This window comes from Nuphar pumila, chromosome 8, assembly GCF_984573655.1.
Source record: "Nuphar pumila chromosome 8, dmNupPumi1.hap1.1, whole genome shotgun sequence".
NCBI classification, from domain to species: domain Eukaryota; kingdom Viridiplantae; phylum Streptophyta; class Magnoliopsida; order Nymphaeales; family Nymphaeaceae; genus Nuphar; species Nuphar pumila.
In genome coordinates this window covers 107,351,727-107,377,927 of record NC_143256.1, presented here as the reverse complement: position 1 = coordinate 107,377,927, position 26,201 = coordinate 107,351,727, and the positions used below count along the sequence as shown (strand labels likewise).

At 32.3% G+C, this 26,201-nt stretch overlaps 1 long non-coding RNA gene across 2 annotated transcripts in view; it reads left to right on the top strand.

Annotated features, from left to right (window-relative positions):
- Positions 1–22,812: 22,812 nt before the first annotated feature.
- Positions 22,813–26,201, top strand: part of LOC149830142 (uncharacterized) — a 36,766-nt gene continuing 33,377 nt past the window's right edge. For both annotated transcript variants that reach the window (XR_016433632.1, XR_016433633.1), the window contains exons 1-2: positions 22,813–22,930; positions 23,041–23,216. This is a non-coding gene — a long non-coding RNA (uncharacterized LOC149830142). The remainder of the gene's footprint in view (positions 22,931–23,040; positions 23,217–26,201) is intronic.

Genomic DNA, 26,201 nt, shown 5'->3' with positions numbered 1-26,201 from the left:
AGAAAAAATTTGGTGGCTGCAAACCTTGTTAAGTGTGGACGTTTTGTGTTGTTTTTAATAAGATGACATGCTAAATAAAATCTAAAAAAGAAAAAAATTGTTAAATAAACAATATATATTGCCTTGGACAATTTTGAGAATTTTGTTTTAGATCGGTTTTGAGTTTGGATTATAAAAACTGAGACTTGCACGATTTAATCTTTTATGAAAAAACAAAAAATGTGAGTAGTGAATCCACATTCTTCTTTTGTGTAAATTGGAAAAAAAATATATGAAAGGTTTTATTTTAGAAGCCGCAATACTCTGTTTTGATTTTTTTTTTTTGAAACTAAGTTGTAGGGTTTGAGTTTGGTTTTTTTAGAAACCGAGTTACAAAATTTTGAATCTTGATTTTAGAAAACAGTTTGAGTTTGGATTTTAGAAATTGAATTTTTTTGTGAGTGTTGACTTTAGAAAATTTTGTTTGGAGTGTTAATCTTAGAAAACAATTTTTTTTAGTTTTGATTTTTTTTAGAAATCAGTTTTAGAGTTTTTATTTTAGAAAAAATTACATAAGTGTGATTTTAGAAATCAGTTTTGCTTTTAGAAACCAATTTTTGGTGTAGTTGTAGAGGACAAATTCATTGATTGAGGATTTTCAAAGTTTTTGGAGATACCCAGCTAAGGGGTGGGAGCAAAGTCAACCCCGGGTAGGTCAACCTTCCTGTCTCTTTTCCTTTGTTATTTTTCTCATTTTTATGAGATTGATTTTTTTTTTCATTGTTTTGTGTTTCGGACAATTTTAAGGAGAAGAACTGCCAAGGAAACCGAGCTAGAGGATGAGTTTTGCAGCGCCTAGGGATTGTGCCTGTCATATTTTCCGTACCAAGGTAGGTGTCGACCCCTTTTTTGCGATAGTGGCATGTGTTAGGTTTGATTCAAAATACGATTTGTCAAAACAAAAAAAAAAATGGGCAGCTGCAAACCTTGTTAAGTATGGACGTTTTGTGTTGTTTTTAATAAGATGACATGCTAAATAAATTCTAGGAAAAGAAAAAAAGTGTTAAATGAACAATATATATATATATATATATATATATATATATATATATATATATATGTATATATATATATATATATTTGTTTTAGACCAATTTTGAGTTTGGATTCTAAAAATTGAGTCTTGCACGGTTTATTCATTTACAAAAAAACAAAAAATGTGAGTAATGAATATGCATTCTTCTTTTGTGTAAAATTGAAAAAAAAATATATAAAATCTTTTATTTTAGAAACTGAGATACTCGATTTTGATTTTTTTTTTTTTAAATTGAGTTGCACGGTTTGAGTTTAGTTTTTTTTTAGAAACCGCGTTGCACAATTTTGAATCTTGATTTTAGAAAATGGTTTGAGTTTGGATTTTAGAAACCAATTTTCTTTGTGAGTGTTGACTTAAGAAAAATCGGTTTGGAGTGCTAATCTTATAAACTAGTTTTTTTTAGTTTTAATTCTTTTTTAGAAATCGGTTTTAGAGTTTTTATTTAAAAAAAAATACATAAGTGTGATTTTAGAAACCGATTTTGAGTAGATTTTAGAAACCAAATTGAGTTTTGATTTAGTTTTAGAAACCGATTTAGGTTAAGCCATGAAAAAAATAAAATATAGATATGCATATTAAGAATCTATATTTTTTTATGTTAAGAAAGAAAAATGTGTTACTAAATATATAAGTCTGTTCTTGAAATTGTATTCTTGAATCTGCGTTACTTGTTCACATGATTCAAGAAAAGAAAAGAAATTTATGGTAAATATATCATGTAGTTGTTCTTGTTATGCTTAAGCCATTAAATTTATATATATATATATATATATTCTTCAAAACTGCATTTTTTCTCATGCTAGGAAAAAAATATAAAACCTGGGTATATTGTCTTTTTTGAATCTACATTTTTTTCTTGGTATTAACAAATGTGATCCATTGTTGATAGCTCTATTCACTGCATTTAGATTTAAAAAAAAAATTGTTTTGGATGAGACATAGTTGCTCACTTGGATTTAGATTTTAAAAAAAAAATTATGGACATTATTGCTCACTTGCATGTAGGTTTAAAAATTTTGTTACGTATGAGTTGTTGTCATATTATAACGGTTCTGCCATTGGTGTGAGTTTTATAAAAATGATTTTTAAAACAATACTTTTAATGAAAACAAGTGTGAAAGCCAGACACCAAATAATAAAAACTGGCTCGCACGAGTGGTGGAGTCCGGGTCGATCTTAAGGAACAGGAAATACTTGTATTTATACACACAATCTGAATTACTCTTTATTACCAAAAATAAAAGAATTAATTAAATGATTAAATAACTAAGGGAGTACGACCCTACGCAGAGGGCTTAAGCAAAATAAATAAATAAATGGTTTTATTATAGACCCAATTAATAAATAAAAGAATTAAAATCCTAATCTAAAACTAAAAGCAAAAGTGTCTTCAGTGCTTGATTCCTTGTCCCTTCTTGATTGATTTGCTTCCGTTTAACCTTCCCTCTGTGTACCCTTTAGGTACTTAGGTTGAACACTTTTGTATGGTTTGGTAAGGGGCTCTCTGAGGACACTTCTGAGGGCTTGAAGGAACCTCAGAGGGTACTTTGAGGGCACAAAAAACTTCTCTCGCATGTCCACACGCTTCCCTGCAAAACACAAAAACAAAACAAACCACAACAAAAACGAAGCAAACAGACAAGATCTAATACTAAAAAAAATCAACAAACAAGATTTAAACTAATTCTAACAAACCACTACAAGGCAAATTAGCTAAACCACCTAACAAATTATAAACCAACTAAGTTACGACTTTTGAAATAAACTCACGACAACAAACTACTCAAATTAAGAAACACATGAATCTAAATTAACTAGATGTAAATTACTGAATTAAATCTCACTAAGACCTGACTCTACAATTAACCAAAGCTTTAACTTAGATGACTAACAACGTGAGATAACACAAGGAAAAAAATATGCTAAATTACTTAAGCTATAGCAACCTAACTTAATATGGCTGGACTACCCAACGATTAAGTAAACAAATAACAAAGCAACTAAGCAAAACATAAGTAGGCATAACTTAGTCTAATTAATCAAAATGAGATATTAACCTACCAACATAGACGATCACTTTTTCTAATTTACGTTGAAACGAAACCAACACAATTTGAATGCTTAAAAGCCTAGCCTGTTATCAACGATTAACAAACCCAACTATATGTGATCGACTATTCAAAGAAATCAACATTAGCAACAAAAAAAAAGAAAAAAACTAAAACTAGTAAAATAAGCAATTGACGTTAATAAATACAGTACTTAACTAATGAAGCAAGAAATATAGAGTCTACGTTACACTTAACCGAATGAGAATTAACAAGCTGGATCTAAAAAAAAATTACCGCATGTAATCTATTTACTTTACTACATAAAAATATTTCTGAATCTAACCTACTTAAAATGACCTAAATGCATCACGCGTTGAATCAGACCTTGACTTCACGCTGGATCTTTGAACAACGTCAAACACACATACATGCATGTTTGACATTGCTTATTGAAAATTGGTGCACAACATGAAACCCATGTTCTTCTTCTTGCAGACGTTTATTTTATCCGTGCGATTTCAGTAAAAACCAAACAAGAAGACTAACAATTCTATAAAAACGATAATGAAGGCTAATAAAAATAACCTATTCACTTGATCTAAAAACACTAACAAAAAAAAAAACATGTTGATTATTCTAAACCAAATTTAATCCTAAACTAATCTGCAACTAATCAAGAAGCAAACTATAAAAACTTTAGAAAACAAAACAACGATCTACCTAAAGCAAGTTTATTCTACGTGTGAATCACGAAAACAGCTAACCTATCAAAAATGATATCTTTTTGGTTTCTTTTTTTTATTTTGATTTTTATTTTCGTTTTCAGTTAAGAGAATGTCATACCATGCAAGATGCAATAACAAAGAAATAAAATATGATGTGATGCCATGGTTTATGCAATACAAACCTAAACTATGGTGAAAAAGAGAAGGAGAAAGAAGCTCACCTCACAGATCACTTCCGATGGAGGGATTGGGAAGAAGAGGGTGGTCAATCCAACTGCATCCACGCTGCCCCGACGATGAAGAAGAAGTTTTCAATGATGAAAGGGTTCGAAGCTTGGAGAAAAAGAGGAAGAAAAAGAAGAAGAGGAGAACAAAGAGAGAAAGAAATCAGCAAAAGAGAGAGGAAAAGCAAGGGAGAGAGAGAAGAGGGGGGCAAGAAGGAGGGGAAGCAAGAGGGCTGCTGGAAAAAATGTGTTTCCAGCCCTCAATAATTCTATTTATAGTCCTCATTAGGTTAAAAATTAGCTTTTCAAAAGAGATACAATAAATATTTAATAATTCCAAAAAGGTCTTTTCTTGAAAAACAAGTTTTTCAAAAGGGTTTTTACTAAAACTAATTAGAGACAATTAATGAAGTCCTAATCTAATCTAAATTATAAATCAGAAAAATTCTATCTAATAAAAATACCAAAAATGCATGGCCGAATCGAAAATTGTGTTTTTTCTCAAAAATTCAATTTCGAAGCGGATTCTCAAAAACAACGATAAATATGGGTTTTTAATGCAATTTTGTCACGAAACATGCATACATTAAGATGAATAAACATGAAAAATGTATGCATGATCACTCATGTTTAAATGAGATGTTGTCATAATATGAACAACCTTGCTCATTTGCACTTAAAATAAAAAAAAAAACTACATACTTAGATTTTAGCCCTGCTCATTTGATTTCAACTATGCATGGGCTGCTGTCATAATATGAACATGTTCATATATGCATTTCATTATATTATGACAGCATGCTCATGAAAATCATAATATGAACAACCTTGTATGATATACAGTTTTCATTAGTTTATTGTCATATTATAACAACAATGCATCTGGATTTTAATTAAAATGATATTGTCATATTATGACAGCAATGTTCATATGCATTCTTTTTATTGAATTATTGTCATTTTATGACAACAATACTCATAGTTATAAAGTAAGGAAGATGTTGTTATGATATGAACAACATTGTTCATATGCATTTTGATTTTTGTGATTTTTTTTTATATTATGACAATAATGCACAGAAAATTTTAACAAAATGAGATGTCATAAATCCAAACAGCTTGGTTCATATGCATTTTTTTTGAGTGGTTGCCAAATGTGAACAACTCTGTTCATATGCATTCTAGATTGATACTTACAGTCTGCCCATATTCATTTTATTAAAAGAATTTCTTTTGTTCACATGTATGTGGTTGGAAATAAAATTTTGTTATGAATGAATAATCCTTGCTTATTTGCTCGTAAAATAAAATTTCCTGCATACTTGGATTTTCACCCTGCTTAAGTGCATTATAAGAAAATAAAAATTTTATTGGCATATTCAATTTGAATGTTAGTTATGTAAAAAAAAATCTATTTTGGGCCTCTCACTAGAGTGTTGTGAATACTCTCAAGAAAAATTTCTTATTTGATCAACTCAATAATAAGACTTAGTGAGCGAAGTGACCAAGCAACTAAGAAAAAGAAAACAAATACAAATAAGTTAGGGAGCGAAGTGATCGCGCAACTAAACAAATAAGAAAGCAAAGCAATTAATTGTTGTTGTTTACTTATGTTGTTGTCTTACTCTTTTCTTAACTACAAGAGTAAGGGAGCAAAGAGACCGATAGAGTGAGTGAGGAGGGAGGGGGGGGGGGGGGGGGGGAGAAAAAATGCATGCATGGAGATTCTTTCTATCGAAGGTTCGAGAATGAATAAAAGGGCAGGCACTTCTAAGGAAAAATGAATGGAAGTCCATTACAGAGAAGTGGTGAACTCATCTCATCTTACTTGTAGGGAGAGAGGAACGGACCCCTTTTCAGCCAGTCGAGCGATCACTCTGTAATGAATGTGATAGCTGGGCCGGGAATGAATACCTATCCCCTACGGAAATCGAACTTGTGTCTTCCACATAAAAAGATGATGTCCTAACCATTAGACGAAAGGGACCAAAAACCCATTCTTTATATAACCAACCTCTCCTCTAAGAATAGAAGTAAGTGGTTCATCATTTTTCCATTGACTATAAATCTAGGCATGAAGTTGATCCTTATTCCTCAACGAAAATTGTCTTTAATCTTTCTGCATGACAAAAATATACAAGTCAACCTCGCTCTAGTTAAACTCAACAAGTACAAGAAGTTTATGTGATTATCTAAGTTAATGTTTCAATTCAATGAATATGTTTTGAAATCTGGTTATATATATATGTGTGTGTGTGTGTGTGTGTGTGTGTTTTAGAAACCAATTTTTTTTGTTGACTTTGAAAAATTGTGTTGGAGTGTTAATCTTAGAAAAATGATGTTTTTTAGTTTTGATTCTTTTTTAAAAACCAATTTTAGAGTTTTTATTTTAAAAAAAAATATATAAGTGTGATTTTAGAAACTTGTTTTGTGTTTGATTTTAGAAATCGATTTGCGTTAAGCCATAAATATATATATATATGTGTGTGTGTGTGTGTGTGTGTGTGTGTGTGTGTGTGTGTATAACCATATTTCAAAACATATTCATTGAATGTCAAATAAGAAATTTTTCTTGAGAGTATTCATAACACTCTAGTGAGAGGCCTAAAGCAAAATTTCTTCTTTGACATAACTAACATTCAAATTGAATAGGTCAATAAAAATTTTATTTTCTTATAATGCACATGAGCAAGGCAAAAATCCAAGTATGCAGAAAATTTTATTTCAAGAGCAAATGAGCAAGGACTATTAATTCATGATAGAATTTTATTTTCAACCACATATATGTAAACAAAAGCAATTCTTTTAATAAAATGAATATGGGCAGGTTGTTCATATCAATCTGAAATGCTTATGAATAGGGTTGTTCTCATTTGACAGCCACTGAAAAATAAAAATGCATATGAAGCGGGCTGTTCAGATTTGTGACATCTCATTTTATTAAAATTTCTTGTGCATTGTTGTCATAATATGACAAAAATTCATAAAAATCAGAATGTATATGAACAATAATGTTCATACCATGACAACATCTTCCTTACTTCATAACCATGAGTATTGCTATTATAAAATAACAGTAATTTAATAAAAAATGCATATGAACAAGGTTGTTCATATTATGACAACACCATTTTAATTAAAATTCATCTGCATTATTGTCATAATATGACAACAATCTAATGAAATATATATAATACAAGGTTGTTCATATTATGATAGTAGCTCATGTAAAATTTCATGAGCATGTTGTTATAATATGATAGCAATCATGTAATAAAATGCATATATGAACATGTTCATATTATGACAACAACCCATGCATATTTGAAATCAAATGAGCAAAGCTGAAATCTAAGTATGTAAAAAAAAATTATTTCAAGTGCAAATGAGCAGGGTTGTTCATATTATGACAACATCTCATTTAAACATGAGCAGGGCTGTCATAATATGACAACAACTCATACATATCAGAATTTTTAAACCTACATTCAAGTGAGCAATAATGTCTATAATAGATTTTTTTTTAAATCTAAATGCAAGTGAGCAACTATGTCTCATCCAAAACAGTTTTTTTTTTAAATCCAAATGCAATAAATAGAGCTATCAACAATAGATTAGATTTGTTAATACCAAGAAAAAAATACAAATTCAAAGAAGAAAATATATTTACGTTTTATATTTTTTTCCTAGCATGAAAAAAATGCAGATTCGAAGCATATACATATTCATATATATAGTTTTTTTTTTCAATGGTTTCAAGCACAACAAGAACAACTACATGATATATTCACTATAATTTATTTTTCCTTTTCTTGAATCATATGAACAAGTAATGCAACGTCAAGAATACGTAGATTCTTAATATGCATGTCTATATTTTATTTATTTTTTCATGGCTTAACCCAAATTGGTTTCTAAAAAAATAGAACTCAAGCTGGTTTCTGAAATCTACTCAAAACTGGTTTCTAAAATTGAACACAAAACCGGTTTCTAAATAAAAGCTAGTTTATCTTCCCTTTCTAAAAGAAATTTGGATCTTTAGGTCCAACAAACCATATTTTTGAGGCTAAGAATGAATTCACAATAAAATTTTGATAAATTTTGACTTTTATTTCATCGAATTTGGGTTTGAATTGACTTTGGAATACCCTCGGCAAGTTTCAAAGGCAATTCAAGCAATTTCGAGATCCTATAGGGGTATTTTTTTACCCCGAGGGATATAGCATTACATCCTAGGTTGACCAGCCAAGTCAACTATGTGAGACCCATGTTGGTCTCATGCAACTTGACCATACTTTGACTAATGTGGGTTTTTGAATTATTTATTGTTGGGAGAGGTGATTTGAAAAGAAGAAAAAGTGTCTTAAAGAAAGATAAAGAGAGTTCAAAACCACCTTACCTTGGACCAATGCATGGAGAGCTTGGTCAACATACATTGGCCACCCTAAAAACTCATTCAATGGGCTCATCATGAACCCACTTGAAGGAAGTAAACCCCCTTGCTGCCCATCTAGTCTATTCAAGAGAAAATGAAGAATAAAATAAAACAAAGAAAATTTAAAGAAAATAAAGTAACTTATCTCACCTCACCTTGGGCCAATGCATGCAGAGCTTAGTTTGCATGCATTGGCAGCAGTATAGCAGCATGCTACTCTCACTTGAGAGTAGAGCCACTAGCTAGCATTAAAAAAAATAAAAATGAAAATAAAAAAAAAATCAAAGAGGGAATGATGAGAGGGGGGCTTTTTTGGCTTAGAGAGGGGGACGTCCTTCTCACCTCACTCTCCTTCTCATTTTCTTCTCCAACTCACCTCTCTCTCTCTCTCTCTCTCTCTCTCTGTGTGTGTGTGTGTGTGTGTCCCCCCCCCCCCCTCCCTCCCCCTCGCACACCTTTGGAGCATTAAGATTTGGGGGGTACCATACTCCAACTAGCCATTTTTGGTGTAGCTTTGGAAGTCGAATTCGTTGATTGAGGGTTTTTGAAGTTTTTGGAGATACCCAACTAAGGGTGGAGGCAAATTTTTATGAGATTGATTTTTTTATTTCTTTTTGGTTTTCATTGTTTTGTGCTTGAGACTATTTTAAGGAGGAGAACCGCCAAGGAAATCAAGCTAGATGACAAGTTTTGCAATGCCTAGGGTTTGTGCTTGTCCAATTTTGCGAACAAAGATAGGTGTCGACCCCTTGTTCACGATAGTGGCATGCATTAGGTCTGATTCGAAATAGGAAAAAAAAATTGGTGGCTGCAAACATTGTTAAGTGTGGATGTTTTGTGTTGTTTTTAATAATATGACATGCTAAATAAAATCTAAGAAAAGAAAATAAAAAGTGTTAAATAAATAATATATATATATATATGTATTGCCTTGTATGATTTTGAATTTTTTTGAGTTTGGATTCTAAAAACCGAGTCTTGCACGATTTATTCTTTTATGAAAAAAAAATTATGAGCAGTGAATCTACATTCTTCTTTTGTGTAAATTAAAAAAATATATATGAAAGGTTTTATTTTAGAAACCAAGCTATTTGGTTTTGATTTTTTTTTTTTGAAAACGAGTTGCATGGTTTGAGTTTATTTTTTTTAGAAACAGAGTTGCATAGTTTTGAGTCTTGATTTTAGAAAACGGTTTGAGTTTGGATTTTAGGAACCAATTTTTTTTAGTGTTGACTTTAGAAAGACCGGTTTGGTGTTGATCTTAGAAAACCTTTTTTTTTTAGTTTTGATTCTTTTTTAGAAACCAAATTTAGATTTTTTTTTTAGAAAATAATGTATATGTGTGATTTCAGAAACCGGTTTTTATTTTAGAAATTGGTTTTGTGTTTGATTTTAGTAACTCGTTTTGAGTAGATTTTAGAAACCGGTTTGAGTTTTGGTTTTTTTTAGAAACCGGTTTGGGTTAAGCCATGAAATATATATATATATATATATATATATATAAAGAATCTGTATTTTTTTATGTTAAAAAAAGTGTGTTACTAACTTTGCATGTCTCTTCTTGAAATCGTACTCCTGAATTTGCATTGCTTGTTCACATGATTTAAAAAAAGGGAAAAAATTATGGTGAATATATCATGTAGTTGTTCTTGTTGTGCATGAACCATTGAAAAAAAAATTTATATAGATGAATATGCATATGCTTCGATTCTGTATTTTTTTTTCATGCTACAAAAAACTTTAAAACGTGAGTATATTGTCTTCTTTGAATCTGCATTTTTTTCTTGGTATTAACAAATCTAATCCATTATTGATATCTCTATTCATTGCATTTAGATTTAAAAAAAAAATTGTTTTGGATAAGACAATTGATCACTTGCATTTATATTTAAAAGAAATTTTGTTATAAACATTATTACTCACTTGCTTGTAGGTTTAAAAATTCTGTTGTATGAGTTGCTATCATATTATGACAACCCTGCTCATGTTTAAACGGGATGATGTCATAATATGAACAACTCTACTCATTTGCACTTAAAATAAAAAAAAATTGCATACTTAGATTTCAGCCCTGCTCATTTGATTTTAACTATGCATGGGTTGTTGTCATAATATGAACAACATGTTCATATATGCATTTAATTATATGATAGTTGTCATATCATGACAACAAGCTCATGAAAATTTACATGAGCCGTTGTCGTAATATGAACAACCTTGTATGATATACATTTTTCATTATATTGTTGTCATGTTATGACTGCAATACACATGAATTTTAATTAAAAAGATATTATCATAATATGAACAACCTTGTTTATATGCATTCTTTTTATTAAATTGCTATCATTTTATGACAGCAATACTCATGGGTTTGAACTAAGGAAGATGTTATTGTTCATATGCATTCTGATTTTTGTGATTTTTTCTCATATTATGACAACAATGTAGATGTAATTTTAATAAAATGAGATGCTGCTACAAATCTGAACAGCCCGGTTCATATGCTTTTTTATTTTTGAGTGGTTGTCAAATACGAACAACCCTGGTCATATGCATTCCAAATTGATATGAACAACATGCCCATATTCATTTTATTAAAAGAATTATTTTTATTCACATGTATGTGGTTGAAAATAAAATTCTATCATGAATGGATAGTCCTTGCTCATTTGCTCTTGAAATAAATTTTTTTGCATACTTGGATTTTCTGCCCTGCTCATATGCATTATAAAAAAATAAAAATTTTATTGGCCTATTTAATTTGAATGTTAGTTATATAAAAAAAAAAAAGAAATTCTATTTTGAGCCTCTCACTAGAGTGTTGTGAATACTCTTAAGAAAAAATTCTTATTTGACATTCAATGAATATATTTTGAAATCTGGTTATATATATATATATGTGTGTGTGTGTGTGTGTGTGTGTGTGTGTGTGTGTGTGTGTGTGTTGGATGATATGAGAACTTATAAGGAAAAAAAATCGGTTTGAAAAAAATATGTATACTTGAAATAATTTATTTTATATGCATATTAAGTAAGTTTTGAAATGAGAATGTATGCAACCCCTTAAAGCTTTTGGGAAAAAGAAAGAGAAGAGGAAATGAATATATACATATGTGTACAAAAAATCAAACCCAGTTCATAAAGTGTGAGTGAGGTAGTTGCTTGTGAATTAGGTAGAACCTCGTATACGTGAGCCTTAGTAGGTCACATGTATATTTATGAACTTCATGTGGTTTGTTGAAAAAAATATATAATGAAAGAGAGGGAACTAAAAACTACATTTTTAGTTCTAAAATTATGAAAGATGAATTTAACCTAAAAAAACAGAAGATGAAAAAAATAGAATAATACTAGTTAATCTAAAAAAACTAGTGGTTTAGCTTATACATGGGCCTTAGTGGTTGGTTTGGGATTCAAAAACTTGAGATTTACAAATTTTCCAAATTTCATTTCCCATAGTATGGACCTTAAGAAATGATTTTCCCAAGAGCTTATTGTTGGGTGCAATAAAGGCTCGTTGAGAGTGCAATGCGATGTTTGCACTAGTTTAAGAAATGAATTTTCTCGTTAAATAGAAATTTCAGTGTGTCTTATTGGGCAAGGCCATGAGTACTTGAAGGGTATTTTGGAAAATTAAAAATTTGATAATAAATCAAAATTTAACATAAACAAAATATATAGATCTTGGTTACACCCAAAAAGATGGGGTAACTTGTCACCTTGAATGACTCTTTACTCGCCTTGAGACGAGCTTGCACCAATCTCGTGAGATTGTGATGAGTTGTCGATAAATTCCTTCTTAGCTGGTAGTGGCGTGTTATTGTTGTGGGCCACGCCTTAGTCACTAGGGTGGACCAATCCTGAACCATGGTGGCTTAGAGGACATAGACTCCTTTTTGTTGTTGAAGGTCCAACTACGTATGCTAGTGGTAGTGCACTATGACTTTTCCAATGAAAGAAACTCCTTGACAAAAGATTCTGTACCTTCGTGTTGGCAAACTATATTCTTATTAGATTTAAAATAAAATATCTAAATTGCTCATGGTTGAATATACACTCCCCATGTAGATCAACAAGCCTATAGCAACCCAAGGTAGTGTTGTCCTCATGGAGATAATAATAAAATTAAAACTTAAGTTAATTGTGATGTGCATTGGTAGAGAACAAAATATGAACCTAAATGAAAAAGAAAAAAATCATACATGCATGCATTTAGGTTTTGCACAGTTGTTTGAGTGACCTCTCGAATTAAAAATCTTGTCGAGTCAAATCCCACAGGGAGTCGGGGTTTGAGACACATGGTTAGCCTTGGACTTAGTTGAAGTCCAGTTTGTCTTTGTGACCTACAACTGATCGGCATTGAGTAGTGGGTGGTCGTGTTTCTTGCTCAGACTTATGGTTTGTCTCACCCATTTTTATTTCTTCTTTTTCAAGTACTGACGAGTAGGCGAGCTTAGTGGCGACATATGCACTTTACTAGAGTATTTTTGGAGCTAGATCATGGACCTTTCTCTTTCTGGGAGTGCTCTGTATTTTAAGTTTTCATGAGAATTATACTTGGATGCAATTTTGTAGAGATTCAGTAAAAGTTTACCCTTGAATTTTGTAATCAATCAATGTATATGTCAATTGAATACATATTTTGTTAAAAAGTTTTTTTTTAAATAGTGCTAGAAAATATTTGTAAAAGATTCTAGAAAATATTAAAAAAAAATGTTGGATTTTTCGTCGTGTGCTCTATTTAAAAAAATGTCTCATTTTTTTGTGAGTTCAAAGTGGGTTTCACAAATGAAAAAAGCCCAAAAAACTATTTAGCAAGAGGTTAAGCACCAAATGGGTTTAGCACCGACCCATTACTCTCTCTCTCTCTCTATATATATATATATAGAGAGAGAGAGAAAGAGAGAGAGTAATAGGTTGATGCTAAACCCATTTGGTGCTAAACCACATGCTAAATGGCCTTTTCAGCTTCTCTGATACTTTTTATGCGATTATGACCCTATAAATGTGTTGGGCATGATCTATTTACTAAGAATCCATATCTGGATCATGTATTTTTAATGAAAAAATGATGCTTGGAGCTTCAAAAATTTACAAAGATTTTGGACCATTGATTTTTTGAAATTTATAAAAACCCATCGATGTGTTGGAATCAAACACTTCATGAGCTAGTCCTTATAAAATCAAGTACATATCACATCTGTACGGTCAAAATTTTAAAATAAAATGAAAAAAGCCCAAAAACTAATTTAGCATGCGGTTTAGCACCAAATAGAGGAATGCGTACTAAATAATAACTCAATTCCGCTAGCCGTTGATCTCATTTAGATCCAATGACCAACATTTAAGATATTTAAATAAAAAAACTACCTTTTGCGTGCCCTATCCTCTCCCTTTCCCTCTTGTTTTCCACCCCCTTCTCCCTCAGCCTCTCTCACTCACACCAAATGCTACATTGACGCTGAAACCTCGCTCTCCCACCCACGTCATTGCTAGACACATCATGTCAGATGCCACACTATATGCTCTCTTTCTCCCTCTCTCAAAACTCTTTAGCCCTCTCTTTTTCTCTCTTTGCAACCCTTTCATTTCCTCTCTCAAAATCCCTCTTCCTGTTCAATTCTGAAAACCTATAAACCTTGCTTTCCTTCTCTCCAAAACCCTCTCTCGGCTTTTCGTGCTTTCCTTCTCTCTAGACACCTCTCCCTACTTCTCATACTTTCCTTCTCTCTTTTCTTTTCTCAACCTTCTGCTAATCTCCACTCTTTTGGATGTTTCGAAGAGCATCAACAAGTCTTTTCCCCTCTTTCCCACTTTTTGAAAGGGAAAGTTGGGAAGGATCTTGCCTCCTTTGACATGTTCTATAACACTACGTCTTCTTCAAACCATACCTTTGCTTCTTTATATGGCTCCACCGCTGAAAATGCCAATCAATATTGTAAAGAAAGTGAAAAGTTAAATGTGTCATTTAAAGTGCTCACTAGTATTAGCCGATATTTAAGCAATTTCTTGAAAAGAGGGGCATTTATTTTATATATTTCAAAACTAAAATCATCCAACATAATTTTTTCATATGTTAGGTGCTCATATGTAAATTAACCTAAAACATAAATAGTAATGATACGATGCACCCAAAGCACCTACTCCCTCTTATTAGTTCTTGGATCTTTTGAGATCCAATGGTTGTGATTCATGCAAATCTCCACTTTAATATGTCTGCATACCTTAAATGTTTCTCTCTCTCTCTCTCTCATCCTTTCTCATGCAATTGCCTTAAAAACACTCATTTTCTCATCTTTTGTTACGGTCCAGAATCGATTCCAAATTACTTTGTCATTCTTTGGATTTTAGTTAGATTTAATGTTTCAATTTTTTGCTCAAGAGGGATGTAGTGGGTCATTGGGTTTGGATGTTAGTATTTGATCCATTTAATTCTAAAAAAGTTGATCACTTATGTCACAATCAAGGTCTAACAATTATTCCTAATCCAAATCTAATTAGAGCTCCAAACCCAAGAAGAGGTCCAGATCCAGTACCTAGGATTCAGATGTTAATTCTAGAACCTTCTGGGGTCGACCATCATAGTGTGAGGCCTGGGGTGATAACATGGCCAATGACATGACTTTCTTAATAGTTGACATGTTAAAGATCAAAAGTCTTAGTCAAGAGCCGGAGAAGTCGAACACGTGTTAAGACCAGAAGACATGACAATTAAGAGTGGGGTCCACCTAGGGGATGCAACGCCCTCGATTTATAACTCAATTTTTTAGAATAATTTTTTTTATGCAAAGCCTTATCAATGGCATTGCTCCAACTAGACTAAACTTTAAGGAGCCATATTGTGTACAAACGTTAGCATTTAATAGCCCACTAGAACCAAGTTTGAGAAAGATACATCCAATGGCAAAAAAATAATTATCAAGAAAATAGAAAAAGAGCAAAAAATATGAAATTAGAAATGCTACAGACACAATATCGAACCATCATAAATTTAAAAATCATCATTCACATTGAATTAAATTAAATTATTCATAACAAGCAGTTTCGAAACCAATGAGTCAATCTCCGAGTCCAGTGTCTAACCCCCATAACATCCAAAAACAAGGTCCAATCAGTCCAGTCGTTAAGTCTAAAAAGGAAACTATTCAATCAAGTCTCCTCACCTAAAATGTTAAAATTATTTGGGGGTGAGAATAATGTCTCTAAGTATGAAAAAAATCCACGCAAACAATGCATAAACTAAGATATCATTAAATAATTTTAGTTACTTAATAACTCAAATATAATATGCATTAATCAGAACTGGATCCAATTATAACAATTAATACATGTACATACAAAGAGTAATAATTACATAACATTCAACAATTCACACATTTATATCACCTTTTATATACAAACATGTAATCAATACATGAATAGTTAATCAATGCATGAATTTACCCGAATAATTAAACATCTCTTTAATACATGAGTAGCTTCTTATTTTTATTATTATTTTTTCTTACTTAGATGATGCATGCAATATTCTAACTACATGCACATCACAATATTGTTTCTCTATTACAAACCATTTTGTGGGTACTACACAGACCAACCCAGTTAAGAGGCAACGACCCATGGTGTGTTTTCAACCAATTTGTTACTTGTTAACTTGGCATTGCATAACATCATCGATGTCAGGGTGGTCCAATGTTGAGAGAGTCTCCAACCCACCAACCTGATATATCAAAATTCCTTTTAGTTGAAGTCCATACATACCACCTCGCAGTTGCAATGGTAGCCTAGTCCATTTTTTCTGTGACTGAAAAAAAACCTTTCATGCTATAACAAATCTCATGAAGCCTAGAGTACCGTTACACTATCTTTATAAGCCTAAAGAGAATTAACATACATTTCACTTTATTTAATTAATTCTCTTGTCATGCATGTATAAACATAATTAACCACACAAAGGGTCCATAACTACCAATTTGAGCACAACAATATTCCTCTTTCAGGCACAAACATTGACACCTTTTGAGCGCAAACATGCAATAATTCCAACATGGTATCAATATGTAAGTCACTTTGTGTATATGCATATCAGAATACATTCAATCACGCATTTAGTGCATATAAGCATATCATCATACTTTACATACTCTATATCATGTTGCATGTAAGCATATCATAATATTATACTGCATTCCATAACATCTTGCAAGCATATCATAGCATTATGCAGTCCATTTTAGCATTGTAATAAAAAATTACAGCATATGAATCAAATTATGTTCACAAGTGATGGCACAACCCACACATTGTATACTAATAGGTCATGTTCATTTGGTTAAGCTCTTGAACCAAGTTATGTTCATCCAGTTCACTTTTGGAACTATGACATACACACAATTTCAAGTTTCCAATTAAGAACTTATAGATAGAATTTCTCAGTCATTAGAAATTCTTTCAGAACTTGTATAAAATGAATTTAACCCTAAGATTTTTACTTTAGATTTATAAATATGTTAGCTGCCTATAGAAAAAAACTAGGCCTAAATTTATATAAAAAAAATAAAAAATTTAAAACCACAGACTATTTTTTGTTCATAGAACAATCATGTTCAATTAAGTCTTTCCAAAAAAATATCAGCTATGCATTACATATAATGAAATAAATTCCGATATTTTTACTAAGGGTGACTTGATATGTCTGATATAAGTTCCCAAAAACCATAATTTGAAATTTATTTTCAATAGAGAATTAAAAATCATGCAATATAGGTTATTTTTTATTTAACTAACTATTTTTCAAAAATTATAAGTTTTGAAATAATATTGTGTGAATTTTAATTTTAAAACCGTAAAGAATTAGGCTACAATATTTTTATCGTGTGTTTTTCAATATACAAACTAACATACATAAAAATATTAGCTATAAATCTAGAATATATTGGGAGCTATGATTTTTACAAAAATGTGCCACCTACACAGATTTCTTGTCGAGACATAAATTTTGTATCAACTTACGGATGTCGTATCTCCCAACTCGAAACTCATTTGAGCCCAAATTTTTTTCTGGGATTGCATTCATATGTCTGAAACATCCCCGATTTTTCAAGATTTATGAGTTCACTATTTTGGATAACCAGATTTTTCTTTAAGGCTGGTCGAAATAAAAATACAAGACACCATATAGTTTTTAAGAAAACACATCAAAAACTTTATGTTTTTCATCAAAAACACCAAGAACAAAAATCCAACAATTTTGATTCATCAAAAATATATCATATTCATGCACATACACATCTAAACGTTCTAAAAATATAGAGATATCATACATATTACGAATCAAACACAAGATCTAACATTTTCACTTAAGATAATACATTTTTCTCAAAATTGATTTCCAAAAAAGATTTCAGGCTTATCAAAACTTCCAAATAAAATTTTTGATCCATCAAAACCAAATTAAATCAAGACATAAATATTTTTAACATGATAAACACAAAAAAAATACAAGATTTAGCATTTGGCTAATTTGAAATTCAAACTGCATACTTTTATGGTGTTGTTTTGCATAGTTTTATAGAAATCTATGCAAAACCCACTCAAAGACTCAATCTATAGTTCTAAACCATGAACTCGAATCAAGATCTGGATTCACATGAATCATTCCTAGATCTGAACGTATTTGTATAGAATTCTTATACTTTTTTCATAAAAAATTAAGTTTTATGGGTTTACAAACGAAGGCTACAAATCTAAAAAAATATCCAATTAACGTCCAAACTCATATCTAGAACTAAGATTGAAACAAAAAATACAAGAGAATACAACTAGGGTACTCACCTATCTCAAATTATCCACCGGATTCTCCTACCTAAGCACCTCCAACATCTGTTTCCTCTTCTCAATGAGATGGGCGTGTGGGAGGAAGAAAAAGATTATGAAAAAGATATACGAAATATGGAATATGATAATAGGGGTTTGAGGGAAGAAGAACTCTAAGGGGAGGGTGTGGGGTGAGTGAAGAAACCTCTTTTTTTATAATCCGTATGGGGTTTTCCAATCCCATTTGAAAACGTTTTTTCTAATTTCTCTATTTTTGATTGTAATAGAATTATATCCTATTTTATGAAATCCTAGTCAATTAGAATCCCTAAAATAATTACAAAACTTCTAACCCATTAGTTAACTAGTTTTCTAATGAAATTAGAAAAGTATGATATACTAGCTAACTAGGAGTCTTAATAAAGATAAGAAACTAATGGCTAATTTGATTTAGGGTAAAAATAGGACTTCTAGGTAATTAGGACCTACCTTTTCAACTAATCTAAATTAATTCCTAATTAAGTCTCTAAATTAAGTCTAAATTAAATTTTAATTTCAATTTCAATTTTAATTAAGTTTCAAAATCAAATATAAATTTAATTAAATCCCAAATTCAAATTCATATTCAATTCAAATCCAAATTAGCTTCACATTATAATTCAAATTGAAATTGAAAGTTAAATTCAAATCAAAATTAAAACTAAAATGAAATTAAATTCTAAATTGAAATTAAATCTCAAAAAAAAAAAACTTAACCCAAAAATTGAGACATAAAATTTATCTTTAATTATTAAATAATTATAAAAAAATTATAAGTATTACAAGGGTGTGTGATGTTAGAGAGTCCTAGGAGACATCCTCTAGTTCTAGATGATTAATTAGAGTTAATTAATTATGAGATAATTTTTTAGTTGGTTTGCTCTTTTGAGGAGTCCTTAACTAAAAAAGAGTCTTAGTTTAGTTAGTTTTTTAATGAAAGTAAGACTCAACCCAAGTTTCACTTATATAAGGAGGTCTTAGAGAATCAGATTGGACATGGATTAATGCATTGACACCTTCTTTTCTCTCTCTTCCTTCTTAGACATCCCTACCTCTCTAACGTCTTCTTCTCTTTTCTTTCTACAGTCTCACTTGGCACCACGTGTGTGGTGGTGGATCGAGCTTACGTAAAGGGACCAAGCCCTTCATGTGTTTCCTTTCAAAGATCCAAGAAAGCTAAATTGTTTGAAAAAGCAATTCAGAAGCTTCTACAACCACGGTTCTACTGTATCACCTTCTTCAAAGCCTAACTCAGGTACTCATCTCTTTAACTTTTTAAAATTAGTTTTGTTGACCTGTAACCAGACCCTAGGTTGCATTAAATTGCTTTTCATAACCTTAGAACCAAAACCACATCTCTCTGATTAACCTGAAAAGCCCCATTTTCACAGTTTAACCTTTTCACCCTTTCAATAAGCTACTTTATTGTTCTTTGACATACAACAACCTATCCTAATCCTGTCACAGACACCCTATGTAACCAACAAGCCCTTGGTTCAGTTTATATCAGATTTCACCGATTGGCCTTTGGAGCCAGTTTAGCTTACCCAATTTTCTTGTTTATGTAGGCCTTTTTTCAGAACTTTCCAAAGCCTTCATCACGGTTACCCTTAGACCACTACCCATTGTGTCCAACAAGGGTGTACGCCCCAGATGCGTCCATCCTAGCCTTAAAGTGTTAAGAACCTCAAGTTTTTGTCAGCTCAGGCTAGAGTACCTGTCTGTAAGAACCTCAAGTTTAATCTTTTCATTTTCGTCAGCTCAGACTAGAGTACTTGTCTGAGCCCCTTTCATATCCAAGTTCCGAATCTTCAAAACTAGATCTTGAGAAAGACCTAATATCTTTTCTCAAGCAAATGCCTTAAATGACTCTCTTTCTCTCAAAGTTGGATATGGTGGTGGATATTATTAGACATGACACATGCCATCAAACATATAGTTGTATGTCTTTTGGTTTCCTAATAAAAAACCGTTAGTTTCCATCTCTCTCTACTGACGAGAACTCCACTCATCTCTCTATCTATACTATATTTTTCTGAGAAAAATACATTTTTGTAATCCTTGGCAAGATTTTCTATTGCTGAGAAAATCCTGTTAATGAAACTTGTGACTATGATTTGTATCTCCATGGCCTAGTATTCATCACCGAGTTGTCTAGCGTTTCCAAAACACACACAAAAGACCCCACAAAAGGGACCAAATGGGTTGGAAAAGTGCTCAGTCATGTCCAACCAATACTGAATCTGATTTCTAAGAAGTGGGCCCGATTGTCAATCTGGACCCGATTTAGATCTCATAGTACAATCACAAATCTAGTTAACGGTGGTGGATCTGCTGAAAATGAGTATAATCACAAATAGATACCAACATATTTTTTTACTGCATTCTGGCACATATATGACCAAACAGAAGTCATGTTGCCAATTGAATCAGACTTGCATATGACAATATGGGTTAGATCACAGACAAATTTGCATTCCTACTCTCTCTCTCTAAATACAGCTACAAGTAGGAACAATTTGTCTTCTTCAAAGCCAATAAGTTTTTTTGTCATGTCTACCTGCTCATTATTTTATTCTCATACAGTTGAGGCATTCAACCGTCCAATTGATGGTCTGCTGGATTTATGTTATACCCAAGTGACAGAACGAGACAGGCATGTCATGATCTTTACCGAACCCAATCCAATGATCATCCATCTTATTTTTAGAGACAGATCAAGTCAGAAGCACCTCTGACTAACCTTGGATAACATTCATCCATGTGATGGATGACAACCCAAACACCATGATTGGATGGTTTACTTTTCAGAGATGTCCTTTTACAGATGAATGTCATCTAAATCACAAAAATAAAACCAAATAACATACAACTACATATGTGAGAACATGCCATCATTCATGTCCAAGAGAGAGAGAGAGTGTGTGTCATTTAAGGCATTTGCATGGAAATGGATGGGAAAGAGAGTGCCTTCAGGGGTTGTTCCATCCTCATACGATTTTGGGTGCAAATTGTGTTGGGAACGTGCGGATGTAACAAACCTTGGATGCGGCGGACGGAACACATTTGTAATTTTTGTCCCACCCCTTATACGGTTAGAACAGGGATGCGGGGGACATTATTTAAAAAAACAAATGGAGGGAGAGGGGTCCCGGACTCTTGCATTTTGTATGATTAGGGCTTTGAATCAAATATTTTTAATTAAGGCTTTTTTAGTTATTTTGATTAGTTTTTTTTTTGTATTTGATTAGGGTTGTTTTTTTTTCTTTGATTATGGTTTGAATTAGGATTTTTTTTTTTAATTTTATGGTTTATCTTTTTTATAGTTTATGTTTTTTGGTTTATTTTTTATTTATTTTCTGATATTTTAAGGTTTTATGATTTAATAGGGTTTGCTAATTTGATTTTTATAGTTAATTTGATTTTAGGGTTTGATATTTTTATGATAAACTTTCATAATTAGATATAATATGACATTAATTAAAGCATTTATATATAAAAAATATTGTTTTTATTTTTTTCTCAAATTACTCAAATTTTAAATATATTTTTTTTAGTTTTTAGATCTAATATGTGATCCATATTCAGGGCTAAAATCTATAATAAACATGATAAAATACTCATATGGTTGGGTGGATCAAGTCGTATAATCCGAAACAAAGTTATCTGACCCATTATCCGTGTGTTTTCATGTTGTTGGTACACAGTCTAAAACAAACCTTGAACACAAAGAGCACAACTTCTTATATAGTTTAAATAAACGTGTGCCTTAGTATAAAACATACATGTTTTGTCTTCTTTCGTTCTGTCCAATCTTGAACTAGGCATCAAATAAGCTTAAAGGCAATTGCATGAGAAAGGATTAAAGAGAGTAACATTTAAGGTATGCATGCATATTTAGTGAGAGATCTGCACTTGGATCTTCTTTTAAAAGAACTAATAAGAGGGAGTAGGTTTTCGGGGACAACCGTATCATTACTAAAACATGAATGCATGAAATACCAACAAGCTCCTCTTTATGTACATTACTTTAAAACATACTACTTATCTCCCTTCTTCATTTTTAGTTTAAATAGTTTCCCATCCAAACATTCCATATTCATTATCAGTGAAGGGCCCATTAGGCCTGACCCAATTAACGGACCAGGTTTGCGTATTTCACACAGTAGGCCCGGCCCGATTATTTAACTGGGCAGGGGCTGCATTTTGCAACCTGAGCCCGATCCGATACAGGCCAGTTACCCGACAGATCATCAGGCACCCGGCCCGAAGGCCACCCTCTGGACCCAGATCCACAACCCTTTAGCGCGACCAAGCATGATAATATAGTGCTGGATCACCTATAGTATTCTCAAAACTACTGTCTAATCCCCCACCTAAACCTCTCTCTCTCTCTCTCTATATATATATATATATATATACCGTGCTCCCATGGCGTCTCGATGCCGCTCCCTAGCAAAACCGACCTTCTTCTCTCTAAAAAGTGCAGTTCGACGCTCTCTCTTCTCTTCCCCCACCACTTCACCTCCTCTTCTTTCTCGCCCATCTCTATTTTCTTCGAGGTAAATCCACACACCCCGTCGTTTTTTCAGAGACCAACAGGGTGGTTTTCGTTTTTCCTTCATTTCTGAATACCCATCTTTAATTTTCTCGATCCATTTTTCATGTACAGATTGCCTGGTGAATTGGGTTGTCTTCAGTCTCTTCTTCCCCTTCATACTGCAGTCGCTACGTCGAGACTAAGATCTTGCCTTGGTGTGGATGCCAAGGGATCCAGATCAATGTCTAAGGGTACTACCATCTTTTGTACCTCCAAAGGGATTTGACCTCTTTTTAATTTATTGCTAAGTAAGCCAACTTTTTCTCTGTTGCTGTAATCGATTTATTTTGATGTATTTCTTGGGATAGTAATTGTTCGATAATCGTAACATTCATTTGTGGGTATATGTATTCTGGAGCTGCATTAAGTAAACTTTTCGTGGGTATTGGATTACCTGTGTGCATTGTTTGACCTTTTTGTAGTAGTTAGGTGACATGGTTTCTGATTGAACAAGTTCTGTATAGAGCTGATATCTGAAGTCTTATAAGAAACGTCTTACAGCAATTGAGTTCTTTAGGCTACAAGTGGAAAAGCGAGAATCGTAGTAGAAAAGGGGTACTTAGGTTAGTGGCGCCTAGCACATTTATCTTTAAATCAGCAACACATAATATTAGTTCAATAAATTTTGTAGCTTCTTGTATATAGAATTGACTCCTATCTTGGTTGTACGCATGATTTAGTATTTGTTTTGCAGTTCGGTGTCTTTGTATATGTTAGGAGTTAGGACAGAGTTTGAACATTTCCTTGGTGTTTTCCTCTTCTATCTATGCCAAAGTAAAGCAGATTTTGGTACTGCTTTTCAAAATATGCTTGTTTGCCAGACATCAGATCTGACTCCCCTCTTTATCTAGATCTTTTAGAATACTGATAATTTAGGTTGCTCACATCGCAAGAACAATATACCGTGACACACCTTTTTGTGATAGGGTCTCTTGCTGTATCTTCCGATAAGCATATGAACATGTGCTTTAGCTTTCATATATAAGATGATCTGTTTTCATTCACTTCATTTTACTGTGGTATTATTTTTACCAATTTCATGTTCCCAGTCTACAAGAATTATCTTACTTTTTCCAATAGATAAGTTATATTGATCTTGAGAGTTCCATTATTCTAATGGCCACTAATACTATGTTCTTTATGTTCATTGAAAAAAATTTATCCAAAATATTGCTGTCCCTAAGTCTGTTGTCCAACACAGCTTGAGTTTCTACAGGTTTTGATTTTATCATTTTCTTTATGTCATTTTTGTTGATGATCTTTTTGTCTCTTATATGTGAATATTGAGACAAATGACTCACACAAGGAAAAGGAGTAGAGGGAGAGCCTTTGCAAAACATAACCACCAAGTGCATTGCCACATTTACATGTTCTAGTCATGTTACTTACATGAGTGTGCTTGCATGTGTATGAAGAAAAAAATGACTTAAACATAAACATGACTTAAACAAAGAGTACAAAAAAGTCTTTGCAATGGGTTGTTACTGAGCTCATTCACATGTTTGATCACATTGTATGAAGAAAGTTATTCTTGATGAATATATAGCTTTGTCCAATATATCGGCTTCCGACCCAAGAATCCAGGATAGATGATTACTAGGTATTGTTGCATATGATTTTGCAACATGTTGAACATGTATATTCTCCATTATTAAAGCTTTCTGCTTTCCAATCTCAACCCCTTGGAATTATTGCAGCATTCCTAGGACCTTCAAAGGAAATTCTCTCAATGATGGTTGTTTGTGGTTTCAAGAAATCTGACTTTGAGCAAAGTGCCACAGATATATGATAACAATTTGAACTTTTAATGAAGAAGGAACGACTTCTTATGCTTCAAGTGAAGCTTTAGGAAATGTTTCAAGCTATGTCACATGGGTGCGGGTGCGGCTGAATTTCAAAATTTTTAGACACGGGGACATGGATATATATATATATATATATATATATATATATATATTTTAAAAAAATATATCTACACAGTATGGTAAAGACTGTGCTCAGCACAGTTAAAAAAAATATATCTACACAGTCTGGTAAAGACTGTGCAGCACAGTGTGCTCTGCACAATCTTTCTCTCTAAAGACAGAAGTATATAAAAAATATATAAAAGATATATTTTTTTAGTTTTTATACATTTTTTGTCTTAAAAAATGGACAAAAATAGACTCGGTCAACGTTGATCGAGTCCAAAACAAGAAGAGACTCGGCCCTGACTCGTTGACCGAGTCCGACTCGGCGTTGACCGAGTCCGGGCCGTGTCCGAAGCCGCACTCATGTCGGGGCGTGTCGACTCGGGTGCGACGCCTCCTTAGCTGAGTCCGTGTGACAAAGGTTTCAAGCTGTGCATGTTTATATCATAGTCACCTATATTGTTAAAAGTAATTTCTCGGCGAGGGTATTTCTGGGAGAGATTTTCAAAAGTTGATAAATCTTGGGAATATCTCGGGAGTTTTAAAAATTGGAAAAAATATAAATAACAACAAAAAAGATAAGAAAATGATAAATTTTGCATTATTTTTCTTTAAAAAATATAAAGAAACATGTTTTAAAGGCTTTAAAATATAAATAAACAAAAAAATAGGAAACACAAACTAAAAAAAAAGATTTTTTTCTCAAAAAATATCGCGATATTTTGTTTCTGGCGATATTTTGAAAATATCGCAACATATTCCTGCTATTATTGACTACCTTGAAATAGCCAATAATATCGCGATATTTTCAAAATATCGGTGACAGTGGTCTATATAGATCTCCGTTTGAAGAAATCAATGTAAAAAGTTTCATTTGTATGTTTCATTAAAACAAAACCATATGTAAGAAAGATTGCAACTGGCCGGGCTGTCTAGTTGTATTATTGCCGGATGGTAAGACAAACAGTTTGCAACAGTTAACGGGGGCTACATACCAGCTCTTACCTGCAGAGCTTCAGCGGATAAGGTTGACAGGGCCCCACATCTGTTTCACCATTTTATTTTTATTACTCTTAATAAAGTTATGAGATTTGGATCGGTTTCTGCAAATCTTGCCGACTGCTCTATATTGATCTCCTTTTGAAGAAATCAATGTAAAAAGCTTCATTTGTATGTTTCATTAAAACAAAAATATATGTAAGAAAGATTGCAACTGGTCGGGCTGTCTAGTTGTAGTATTGCCAGATGGTAAGACAAACAGTTTGCAACAGTTAATGAGGCTACATACCAGCTCTTACCTGCAGAGCTTCAGCAGATAAGGTT